Genomic DNA, 13,295 nt, shown 5'->3' with positions numbered 1-13,295 from the left:
TAGGAAGTATGCCAGAACACCAACTTCAGCCCAGGCAGGGCCACTTTGACAGGACCTGAAGAAGACTTTGTGTAACATTTGTGCCAAGACTGCTGGCTATAACTAAGAAGATTGGGTGAAATGTCAGCTGCAAAGACAGACATCCGTATCTCCTTGCCCTTTCTAACACTTTAATATTGAATGGTATTTGTCATAATCCCTGATTTGGCAAATGAATTATCTGCTTGTACCAGAGAGATCTGGCTCTACAGAGGCACTTGGGCATTTGCCATTCCATTAAATATGTTTGAGGTACCTAAAAGTATTTTAATAGGGACTGTGTCTTGGGATATGGGATCCTGCCAATTTGATAATTGGATGGGGAAATTGATGTTTATTTTAACAAAATCAAATCCCTTTTCAACAAATCTATTCTTTTCTTTTATGGGAGAAGCATGGCCTTATGAGATAGCCTTCAGGAACAGACTCCCACCCATTCATTTCTGAATCATGCCTCCAGTTGGTGTCCGACCCTCTCATGTGTCCCTGCCTCTGTCATTACTTATGAAGAAAGACTGAGCTGCCACCACAGCATCATACCCAACTTCCTTCTCCTGGTTTTTCACAACTGGAAGGTTTGGACAACTCTCTGATTAGCTGGCACTGGTATTCAAAACCAACAAAAGTAACAACAACATCAAAAAGAAGATCCATGGCAAAAACAATGGAAGAAACATGCCTTTCAACATTTCTTTCTCTTTTTCACAAAGAAGACATGTGTAGGTGAAGGGAGTTCCAAGAAGGACATAGAATCTATTTGCAAAGCAGCATTAACAAATTTAATTTATTCCTCTAAAACTGGCTTTTAACTTTAAGCAATTATATCAGCAGGGTGTCTAAGCATGCATCACCCTGTGTTGACGCCCAAGACAGCTGGAACCATCATTCTTCTATCAAAAGCATATTTGAGTGTCAAACTCTGTCCTGAGTTCTGGGGAACTCTGTAGTGAACAATACTGATGGGTTTTACTCCTTGTGGGTTCAGAGACAAATGGTAAATACACGATCAAATAAATCCAGAAAGAGAATATCAGGTAGGTTTGAGTGTCATAAAATTATAGACTCGAAAAGCAGTTCCCCAGAGTAAAGACAAGTTGAAAATAAGCACTCAATAGGCAGTATGTGTAGAACAGGAAGAAACTTTGTATTCTGTAGGCAAAGCTCTTAGAAAAAAATTCAGAGTGGTATAAGGCAAGGTAAGAGTCCAATTCCCTTGGGAAAAGATTCTACCATTTCCTGGGTATCTACTCCTGCATTTCCACATCTTTCCTCTTACCTGAAAACCTAGAAGGAAACGGTAGGAATGCTGGGGTGTGTGGTATATGGAGAGGGTGCTGGTGAGCCATAGAGATCATATACAAGCCCATTTTAACTATCTTAAAAATAATTTAACAGAAAATGTGAAAATTTGAAAAAGGGTTGCTTTTTTTCTAATCATAGATGCCTTTCTGCTTTGAAGGCTAGGACAAAGTTATTTTCAATGAATTTGTAAATGGAATGAGGTAATCCTGAAACAGTCCTTTTTTTAATCTACAAGGTACTTTGGTTTTTCTGCTATACTGATAGATTTTCCCCTCCCACAGACAATGAATGGGAAGCAATTACCTAAAATTCTCCTGATTCTTTATGTTTTTCTTTCTTCTAAATGTTCCCCAGGTTTATCCTCAAGCTAGCTCACTTCTTATACCTGGTACCTTGCTTATGCTTTACTTCATTGAGGGTTTGTTCCAATTATGATCCTGAAACTCAGTTCTCAGCCAAAGCACTAAGCAGAAAAAACTGTCAGTAAGAAAAAAAGCCACATTCTAATTGATCCTATTAACCTATCAGTTTTTGCAATGCATTGAATTGTGACCTACCCCCCACCAAACAAACAACAACAAAAAGCATGCATCCATGTCCTAATCTTCAGAATCTGTGACTGTGAATTTATTTATTTATTTTTATAATTTTATTTAGTTTATTCATTTTTATGTGGCACTGAGGATCAAAACCAGTGCTGCACACACTCTAGGCAAGTGTTTCACCACTGAGCTACAACCCCAGACCAGTGAATTCATTTTTTTAAAGCTTTTGCAGTTATAATTAAGCTAAGGATCTCAAGAGGAAATCATCTTTAATCATTCACATAGATCCTATGACAAATATTCCTATAAGAAACACACAGAGGAAAGGAGGAGGCAGTTCAACTATGAGACAAAGGTCTAAGTGATACTCTCAAAAGGCCTAGAATGCCAGTAACCGCCATGAGTTAGAAGAGGCAAGGGGCAGACTGTCCCATCAGCCTCTGCCAATACGGTGACTTGGAACTTCTGGGATCCAAAACAGTAAGAGTAATGTTCTGATGTTTTAAGCCAATGGGTTTCTGATAATTTGTTACGGCAGCTGTAGGAAACTAATACAATCAGTACGGTTGTAAATTACATAAAGGCAAGGCCTATGTGATTCCCCAATGTATGTGTCCTCTACACAGACAGGGCTGAAAATGCATGTGATTTGATTATGACTCTTTGACAATGGAGCCAAATAATATAAAAGCACCTATTATGTAAATATCACTATTTGCAGTATCCACGTGGCATCTCAAGCCAAGAGGCAGCTGTTCCCAAAGGGTAAAAAAAAAACCTGAAGTTTTCAGGGAGTTGTTCTATTGGATGGCAACACTCATATTCATGAGTCACTGACAGCAAGTCAGGAAATTAAATAAAGCTAGTTTCTACCTCTCTCCTGCAAACTTTCCTCTCTTGCCTCATTGAAATGTCCTCATATACATAAACTCAATTTCCCACCCCAGTGCTTAGTCCATCTCAGACTGTTTAATCAGTGCAAAGAGGCTGTGTGCGTTAGCCGTTCCTTTCCTGCTGAAAAGAAAATAACCTTCGAACTCTCTTGCATCTGAACTGCCATAAATTTCTTGCATGGCCAGCGAATGGCACAGGCCAACTGCAGGGAGCGGTTTGTTCATTTCTCCAAAGACTGATGAAAGGCTGTTGTCTTGTGGTAATTCAGCTTCACATTTGCCAGAGAAAAGATTCCCTCTCACCCCTCAGTAATAAAACAGGGTTGCTGGGAAGATGCAAAGACACTAAAAGAAACATTCATCAAGGTGTAGATGCTCCTCCATGAAAACTAAACATGCTGAGCCAGTGACACTGAATGTAAGATGCTGCCTGGATTTGCTATCTCCTCTTTGAGTGCCGTGTCTAGGATGCACAATGTTCTCAGTTAAAGGCAAAACAAGACTGCCTGCCTCTTCTGTCATTTTTTTCTGGAGCACCATGCAGTTCTACTCCAAGTTCATGCAGACCCCAAGGCTTCTCTGAGGTTTAGAAAGGCAGCAGCCTATGAGATCAGACAGATGAGACAACTCAAGAGGTCCCTTTGCAGGTGTAGAATTTCGTTCATTGTCCAGGCGATGGTCTAGAGTGGCAGGAAAATAGAATGTTTTCAACTAAGCTCCAAGAAAACTTACATTAACATGATTCATTTCAAATGCTTATCATAAGCCATACCCTCAGGATCCATTGATGAGGAAAATGGCACAGATGAATAATTTTATCACATCTTGATGTTTTGTTTTATTCAAAAGAAATCTCCCTGAAAGCTAGTGGAACTAGGTTCTGCAGTCAGAATTAGGTGGAGATATTTCAGGATTGAATGCAAATGCCACACTTTGTGAGCAGAGCCAGTCTAGGAAGCATAGCAATTTTGAAGAGGAAGTCACATGTTCAACAGCTTTTTTTTTTTAAAAAAATCCACTCAGGAGCTGGGGGCATAGCTCAGTCAGTGGTAGACCACATATTTACAATGCACAGGACCCTGAATTCCATCACCAACACTCCCCAAACCAACCAACCAAACTCTCTCTCTCTCTCTCTCTCTCTCTCTCTATATATATATATATATATATATATATATATATAAATTCATCAGTCTGTAACCATGAATGGTTCATCCACCGTTTGCCCATGTATACATATCTGCTATCAAAGATATAGAAAGGTGTAACACAAATTTCTATCTCCTTCAGTGTCCAAACTACTAAAGAATAACATGCATACTTTCTAAAAGTTTCTTTTAAAAAGTAAGAGTAGTAACAAAATAATAGTTGGCTAATTTCCTAATGAATAAAACATATGATGAATTCTGTGTTCATAGGTGAGAAATATAAGACAAGATAATTTGGTAAAGTGGAAAGCAGCTTAGCCATAATTCAAGGCAGTCAGAGTTCTAGCCCTGCTTTTTCTCTGGCCTCTTACTGGCTGTGGGTTTGGGGGCCAGTAACAATGAGTTTCAACGTCATCAGGATGTCTGTCCCAGAGTCTTAAGGTGTTGGAAAGTCAGATGCAATGTATATGTATGTATATATAATGTACACATAAAAGGGGTTCAAATGTGTTATTGCTCGTTGGTTGTTCATCACTCTTATGATCCACATTCCTTAAGAGTAAAGACCCAAATGTTTGATTACATTCTGATGGATCAGTTTAAATTCTGACTTGTTCCAGAGTTCCTGGAATAGAATTTCTGATTAAAAGGAAAAATATGCTAAGTGGCAGGGTGCAGGGATCAGCCAGGTGGGCCAATGAGACTTTCAAATTTCTGATTTACCATAGATCTGGAGTATTCATCACCTGATCCTAAATTGAGGCTCCAGAAAAAGTCTTGCATGGAAAATCCCTTTCCCCAAATCTCAAATTCTAAAGTTCTATGTATAATGATAGTCTGCACACTTTGAATTGGATTGGAAATTATATACAAGAAATCTAAAAATAATATTAGGTATTAAAAACTGAAAAGACTTATAGAAAGAAGACAAAGCAAATATAACAGCCCCCTTGGTTGATATGTTAATTATGGCTGAGTGTTAAATTAGCTCTAAGCTTCCTGACACCCAGGGGAACAATGGAAACATAGCAAATTATATAATTCTCACTTACTAATAAAAACAACACAGGGAGTCTTTCTGGAAAGTAAGTTTTAAGATATAAAAGGTGTGGCCATAAAGGAATAAGAATTTTAAAATGTGCTTTATCTTTTTGTTTCACAGGTGTGGCTTCCAGCTCTGCTTGCAAATGGTTGAAAGTACAATAGAAAATGTACACATGGGGGAGCATATGAATCAAGAGGAAAGATGGAAAGATCCAGATATGTGTATCTTAGATTGCAAATAAATGTGAATATGTTAGTATATCAGATAAGTGGATAATGTAGAGAAACTAGGCAAAAGAATTTGTCCAGAGTGGCTTTTTTTTTTTAAGAAAAGCTTCAAAATATCATTAGACATGAACACTATTGAAAGTCCAGAGATTGAGATGAGGCTAAGGACACTGGCCTGGTCTAAATTTAGTATGCCAAAGTTGGTTTTTAATAACAGGATGGATTGAGATAAGTCACCAGGTAAGTGTAAGAAAATATCTACCCAGTATTATAGGCAGCCAGTGATAGATGTGAGCTCATTCGGAAAGGAATATTCTTCCTCAATGACCAAAGAATGTGAGCACAATCATTCTTGTGTTGGACAAGAAATAGGGCCTAGGAAGATACTGGCTGATATGTTAGTTGATATTCTACAATTTCTTCTTGTTATATAAATTATTTTGAAGTTTAATGAGTAGAAATACTATCTTGGAAAAAGCCACATGATGGTGAAATTTTCTCAAGAAAAATATATATAAATACAAAAATAATCCCAAAGTCAAAAATCATTGAGTGATGATACTTCCTTTCTCTTCCATTGAGTAGAAATGATGAAAAATTATCTAGTGTGGAAAATGTCTGTTAAAGCCTTCTGCTCTGGCAGTCTTGCTGGTCAATTTTCTATTGATATTTTCACTGCTAGCTAACTGTGAGGAAAAATAAACCAGCCTAATAGTCATTTTTACCCCTGCTTCTGATTTGGGGTAAGTTAAAAATATCCCAAATTAGCTGCACCTTCCAACCCCTTTAAGTAGTTTCTATCATCTGTGTTCACGGACATCACCTGGAATTTTGTTTTTTAAATGCCCAGGTCCTTTCCAACCACCTTCTGATTACTTATTTGAGGTATGAACTAGTAAACCAAAGAAGGATCATAGGTGAGGATAGTTGGTGAAGAATGTGGCTTAAAATCATGTCGCTCAGAGAGATGGAGTCTGTTTCCCATCCCAGGATTCTGGGATGCCTTGTGATTTATTTCGACCAAAGAGGATGTGGTAGAATGGACATGAGGTGTGTCTCAGAAGCTCTGTAAAATGTCTGCCTTCATCCTCTTACAATACTCCAAACCTGAGCTAGACTACTGAATCAAGAGAGTAAAATTATGGACAGGCCAAGCCAAGGGCAACACCAACCTACAGATGACTGGAGTCATCTTGGACAGTTGGCCCAAGTCAAGGCTCTCAATGTCTGCAGTCCTGTGAGGAAGCCCAGCTATCACTTCATGGAGCAAAGGCAAAACTTCTGGTCAAGATCCTGGTCAATTTTTCCACGTGAATTATGACAAGTAATAAATCATTTCTGTTTTAAGCCACTGCCTTTTGGGATCATTAAATACAAATATAGGGAAAAAACTTTTTAAAGCTAGATTGTCAGATGAGTCTAGGGCTAAAAGTTGGTCCTCAAAGATCCACACAGCCTGATATTCATGCCCTATGTCCTGTCTTCCAACATGTCGCCAAGTTTGGTCTGTGTGACCAATAGAATATAGCAATTTTATGACATAAAACTTCTAATGTTAGCTCGAAAAGACATTGTGGCTTCTGCTTTACTTTCTCTTGCATAAGAAAGGCACTATCACTTGTGAGGATGCTCAAGCATCCTATACAAAATCTTATATGGTGAGAATCTGAGTTATCCTATTGACACTCAAGCAAGTGAGTCATCTTGGGAGCAGATCCATTAACTACAGTCAAGTGTTCATGAATGTCCCTCTGCTGAGAGTCTGACTGCAAGTCCATGACAGACATGAGAAAGAGCAACACAGCTAAGCTTCTCCCAAATTCTTAACACAGAGAAACACTAAGAAAATAAAGGGTCTCTGTCTTAACTCATCAGTTCTAGGGTCATTTGTTATTCATCAATGCATAACTAATATAGGAGCCTTAATTTGGGGATGGATTATACATGATGTGTTAATTACAGTAGTTCCCCCTTACTGGTGGAAGATATGTAAGAAGACCCCCAGTGGCTCCCTGAAATCTCAAACAGTATTGAACTATTATAAATATTTAATTTTACCTCTTTCTTCTTACTGCTGATCTTAGCAAACTCAGTATTGAGTTGAGAACTTTGACCTTTTTATTTAAAGAAAGAACTTTACAGTTTCTCTTTGGCATATCTGAATTGCCAGAATTTCTGCTTTTGCAAAAAAAAAATACAAAAATAAATAAATAAATAAGAATAACTTGAGCTTAGGTATGGCAGGAAATATGATAAACAGGATGGCTACTAAGTAATTAGCAGGTGGGTAGCATATATAGAAGAGATACACTGAACAAAGGAATGATTCATGTTACCTGGCAAGACAAATGGGGCAACATTCATCACACTGCTAAGCATTATATGTAATTTAAACTTACAAATTGTTTGATTTTAGAATTTTCCATTAATATTTCAGACCACAGTTGACTTTAGGTAACTGAAACTGTGGAAAGCAAAATGGTGGATAAGAGGTGGGGACAACTGTATATGAGATGAATAAAAGTAACACAGTATCTCCCATTAGAGGTTAGGGTATGTGGTCAAGGTTAGGGTATGTGGTCAAGGTATGTTGGTAAACTAGATAAGCAGTGATTTATCATCTGGGAATATGAAAAAGGGTACATTAGAAATACTGAGCAAATTATAATCCCATTTGTGAACAGGATTCATTCTTGTGTGAAGTGAAAATCTTCCACGAGATGGGGATTTAGTAGCTTCAGCTGTGAAGAATGGAAAACTGTAGGTCAATATATTGGTCATCAGATAAATCCAAGTTATTATATTATTTGACTACTATATGTCATATAAGAACGCTTTAAAACATAACAATCATACCATCACTACACTCAAATTGCAATAATTTCTTAATATTAACCAGCGTTCAGATAGAGGTAAAAATTACTTTAATTTTTAAATTTTAAAATGTTAGTTTGTTTAAATAAAGATCTAAAATTAATCAAGTCTATTGCAATTTGGAGGTCCCCCTATATCTCTTCTATTTCTTTGAAATTTCTGTCTTAAAGACACTGAGAGTCTGACCTGAAGAGTTCTTCGCAGCAGCATTTTGATGATTACATCCTTGTGCTATCTTTTTAACATATGTCTTTGTTCTCCTGGTACTTCTAAAATTTTAATTCCAGGAACTTAATAAGATTAATGTTTAATATTTTGAACAAATATAATTCATAGATCATGTTTCTCTCTTGCATGAAGAGTTCAAAATGTCTAAGTATTTGTCTTGGTGTTTTTCATAGAAGATATTAAATCCTTTAATTTCTTAACAATCATAAAATGGTAATATTTAAATTTTATAGTCTTTTTCACTTATTAGAATAACTGTATGGTAACCTTTATTTCATCAGTTATTTCTTACTATGTAATACACTTTGTATAGAAAAAATACAATAAGTGCTTGATTCTTTTCTTTTAGTTTATCAATATTCCAGACATTTGGAACAATTTATACACTGTTTCTTAGTATATCTAAAATAGGAAAAGTAAAGTTTTTTGGTATTTTTGTAAACTCGTGAATTTATTTGATGCTTCCTAATCTATTGTAATCATTGTTTCTAGTGATGATTTAATGGTTCTGTTTCATTAAATATATACTGTATATTATATGTATATTTTCTTCTTATACATAGAATAAACATGTACATACACATAAACTTTTTAGTACATGTGTATGCATATGTGTGCATGTGTATATACAAATATAAATACTTACATATTTATATATTTCTGTTTTAGTCAGCTTTGATCAAAAGATCTAACATGAATAATTTTAGAGTAGGAAAAATTTATTTGGTGCTCATGGTTTCAGAGGTCTCAATCTAAAGATGGCCAGCTGCATTTTTCTGGTCCCAAGGCAGGGCAAAATATCATGGTGGAAGAGTGAGGTAGAGCAAAGTGGCTGAAGACATGGTGCCAGGAAGCAGAGAGAGAAACATTCCTGACCATGGACAAGCCCCCAATGACCCACCCTCAATGACCCACCACTTCCAATCATACCCTACATGCTTACAGGTACCATCCTATGGGTGGATTAACACACAAAGTTAAGAATCTCATAACCCCGTCATTTCATCTTTAAACATTTTTCATTGACTCACACATGAGCTTTTGGAGGACACCTCATATCTAAAGCATAACATCCACATTCCCCCGCCCCCCTCTATACACACACACACACACACACATTTTATATAAGCATCAGTCTTAGTTACTTAGTTGTGATACTCCAGACTTTGTCTCTCTCCATGTTGGTTTTATTTCAATGCTTTTCTTTGTTACTTCCAAGAAGAGATAATTTAGATGTGCACAGTCTTTCTACTGCTACCCTAATATGCCTCCTGAACTTCAAAATGTACCAAAGAAATTAAAAAGAGAGAAAATAAGCATCTGCAACAATACTGGGGAAAGTAGAAAGTACATGTAGAATGCAACCACGAACCTTCAAAGAAGGATGCTAATATGATTTCACATGGATTGTCAATTCCTCAAAAACATCCTAAGAACAGCAGCATAGTTTGGAGGGTTCAGTAAAGAAGAAAGAAAAGCTGTGAATATTTCTGCAGCTAAGTAGAGGCCACTGAGCAAAAAGTCAACAAGTAATCATTCTCCAAAACAAAGGTCCATGAGCTTTTAAGTTTAGAATTGTCTGTTTAGGTTCAAGACTGTGTTTTTCTTACCCAGAAGGTGTAGTTTATAGATACTGAGGGTAAGACTGTTGAATTCCCCACTCAACATCCAGGCACTCTTAAAATTATGTAGAAGCAAATGGTGTCTCCTGAACATAGACTCCAATAGAAAAATTCTAATAGGACATCTATGAATAAACACAACCACAGTAACAATAAATGAACATGTTGGAAAAGATAGGAAGAAATAGAAAAACAAAAAGTTGCTATAAGAATATTCACCAAAGGAAGAGTTAATTTGGCTAGCCGAAAAAAGTTTAGGATAAATATTTATGCATTCGAAAGATGACATGATTACAGTGGAAAGAACAATATTAGACTCCAGGTGGCATAATGTCAAAGTCTCTGATTTTAACAAATGATGCTACCAAATAAAACTGAAAAATAAGGAAGAATCAAAAACAAACACAGAAATTAGTGGATTAGGAAATAAAAATGTGCAAAATCTACACAGTTTACCATTTATATCTATGGGTCCTGCATCTCAAGATTAAACCAATCTCAGATCAAATATATTTGAGAACTTAGCAAGACCCTATCTCTAAATAAAATATTTTTAAAATATGAAAAAAAGTGTCCATGCCGAACATGTAGAGACTTTTCTCTTACCATTGGTCCCTTAACAGTGCAGTTAACAACATTTATATTATTAGATGTTAGAAGAAATCTAGAGATGATTTAATGTGTATGAAAGGATGTGTGTGGTTATGTGCAAGTACTACCCATTTTACATAAGGCATATAAGCATCAGTAGATTTTGGCATTTGCAAGAGGTACTATTACCAATCTCCCATGGATATGGAAGGATGGTTGTATATTCAAAGTTTGTTTTATTTTTAACAAATCAATTGCATATATAAAACACTAACACACAAAATGGGGAAAAAATAAACATCCAAATTAAAAATAAAAACATGGAGTTAAACAAAAATCAGAAGATATTCAGAAAATCACAAAGGAGTAGTTTTCTCAAATAGGCGAACAAATTTGAATGCCTACTTGAAATTAAAAATATGAATTATTACAAATTTCCCAGGGATACATAGAAAATCTTAAATTGACCAGCAGTTATTTTGATCAACTGGGGTTGCTGATGTATTCCAAACACCTAAAAATAGTGTCTGGTACATGCATGAACTCTCAACACAGTATCAGTTTACAACAGGCATATGTTTTGAGAAATGCCTCATTAGGCAACTTGGTCATCATTCAAACAACATAGAATGCAAGATGACTATGACATCACTAGTCAATGCAGTCTTCTGGAACTACCATCATATATGCAGTCAGTCCACTGACCAAAAACATCATTACGTAGCTCGTAACTGTAGATATTTCTTGAATTAATTGATGATGCCTTTAATAATTCTATTCTTATTTTCTTTGTTCTCTCTTTGGAAACTATTATTTACATATAGGACCTCCTGGAGTGTATTAGTCAGCTTTTTTTTTTTTTTTTTTTTTTTTTTTTTCATTATAATGCATTTTATTTTTTTTATTTTTTTTTTTTTAATTTTTTATTGTGGGTTGTTCAAAACATTACAAATTTCTTGACATATCATATTCCACACTTTGATTCTAGTGGGTTATGAACTCCCACCTTCACCCCATACACAGATTGCAGATTCACATCAGTTACACATCCATTGATTTACAAATTGCCATACTAGTGTCTGTTGTGCTCCGCTGCCTTTCCCATCATCCACCCTCCCCCCTCCCCACCTCTCCCCTCCCCTCCCCTCCTCTCTCTCTACCCCCTCCACTGTATAACCCTGAGGGTCTCCTTCCATTACCGTGCAATTTACCTTCTCTCTCCCTTTCCCTCCCACCTCTCATCCCTGTTAAATGTTAATCTTCTTCTCCTGTTCTTCGTCCCTACTCTGTTCTTAGTTACTTTCCTTATATCAAAGAAGACATTTGGCATTTGTTTTTTAGGGATTGGCTAGCTTCACTTAGCATAATCTGCTCTAATGCCATCCATTTCCCTGTAAATTCTATGATTTTGTCATTTTTTAATGCAGAGTAATACTCCATTGTGTATAAATGCCACATTTTTTTTATCCATTCGTCTATTGAAGGGCATCTAGGTTGGTTCCACAGTCTTGCTATTGTGAACTGTGCTGCTATGAACATCGATGTAGCAGTGTCCCTGTAGCATGCTCTTTTTAGGTCTTTAGGGAATAGACCAAGAAGGGGAATAGCTGGGTCAAATGGTGGCTCCATTCCCAGCTTTCCAAGAAATCTCCATACTGCTTTCCAAATTGGCTGCACCAATCTGCAGTCCCACCAGCAATGTACAAGTGTACCCTTTTCCCCACATCCTCGCCAGCACTTGTTGTTGTTTGACTTCCTAATGGCTGCCAATCTTACTGGAGTGAGATGGTATCTTAGGGTGGTTTTGATTTGCATTTCTCTGACTGCTAGAGATGTTGAGCATTTTTTCATGTACTTGTTGATTGACTGTATGTCCTCCTCTGTGAAGTGTCTGTTCAGGTCCTTGGCCCATTTGTTGATTGGGTTGTTTGTTCTCTTATTGTCTAATTTTTTGAGTTCTTTGTATACTCTGGATATTAGGGCTCTATCTGAAGTGTGAGGAGTAAAGATTTGTTCCCAGGATGTAGGCTCCCTATTTACCTCTCTTATTGTTTCTTTTGCTGAGAAAAAACTTCTTAGTTTGAGTAAGTCCCATTTGTTGATTCTAGTTATTAACTTTTGTGCTATGGGTGTCCTATTGAGGAATTTGGAGCCCGACCCCACCGACTGTAGATCGTAGCCAACTTTTTCTTCTATCAGACGGCGCGTCTCTGATTTGATATCAAGTTCCTTGATCCATTTTGAATTCACTTTTGTGCATGGCGAGAGAAAGGGATTCAGTTTCATTTTGTTGCATATGGATTTCCAGTTTTCCCAGCACCATTTGTTGAAGATGCTATCCTTCCTCCATTGCATGCTTTTAGCCCCTTTATCAAATATAAGATAGTTGTAGTTTTGTGGATTGGTTTCTGTGTCCTCTATTCTGTACCATTGGTCCACACGCCTGTTTTGGTACCAGTACCATGCTGTTTTTGTTACTATTGCTCTGTAGTATAGTTTGAAGTCTGGTATCGCTATACCGCCTGATTCACACTTCTTGCTTAGCATTGTTTTTGCTATTCTGGGTCTTTTATTTTTCCATATGAATTTCATGATTGCTTTCTCTATTTCTACAAGAAATGCCATTGGGATTTTGATTGGCATTGCATTAAACCTATAGAGAACTTTTGGTAATATCGCCATTTTGATGATGTTAGTTCTGCCTATCCATGAACAGGGTATATTTTTCCATCTTCTAAGATCTTCTTCTATTTCTCTCTTTAGGGTTCTGTAGTTTTCATT

Source organism: Marmota monax, unplaced genomic scaffold (assembly GCF_021218885.2).
Source record: "Marmota monax isolate L192 unplaced genomic scaffold, Marmota_monax_Labrador192_F-V1.1 WCK01_AAM20220418_F8-fsc00014, whole genome shotgun sequence".
NCBI classification, from domain to species: Eukaryota; Metazoa; Chordata; class Mammalia; order Rodentia; family Sciuridae; genus Marmota; species Marmota monax.
This window is presented reverse-complemented; position numbering follows the sequence as displayed.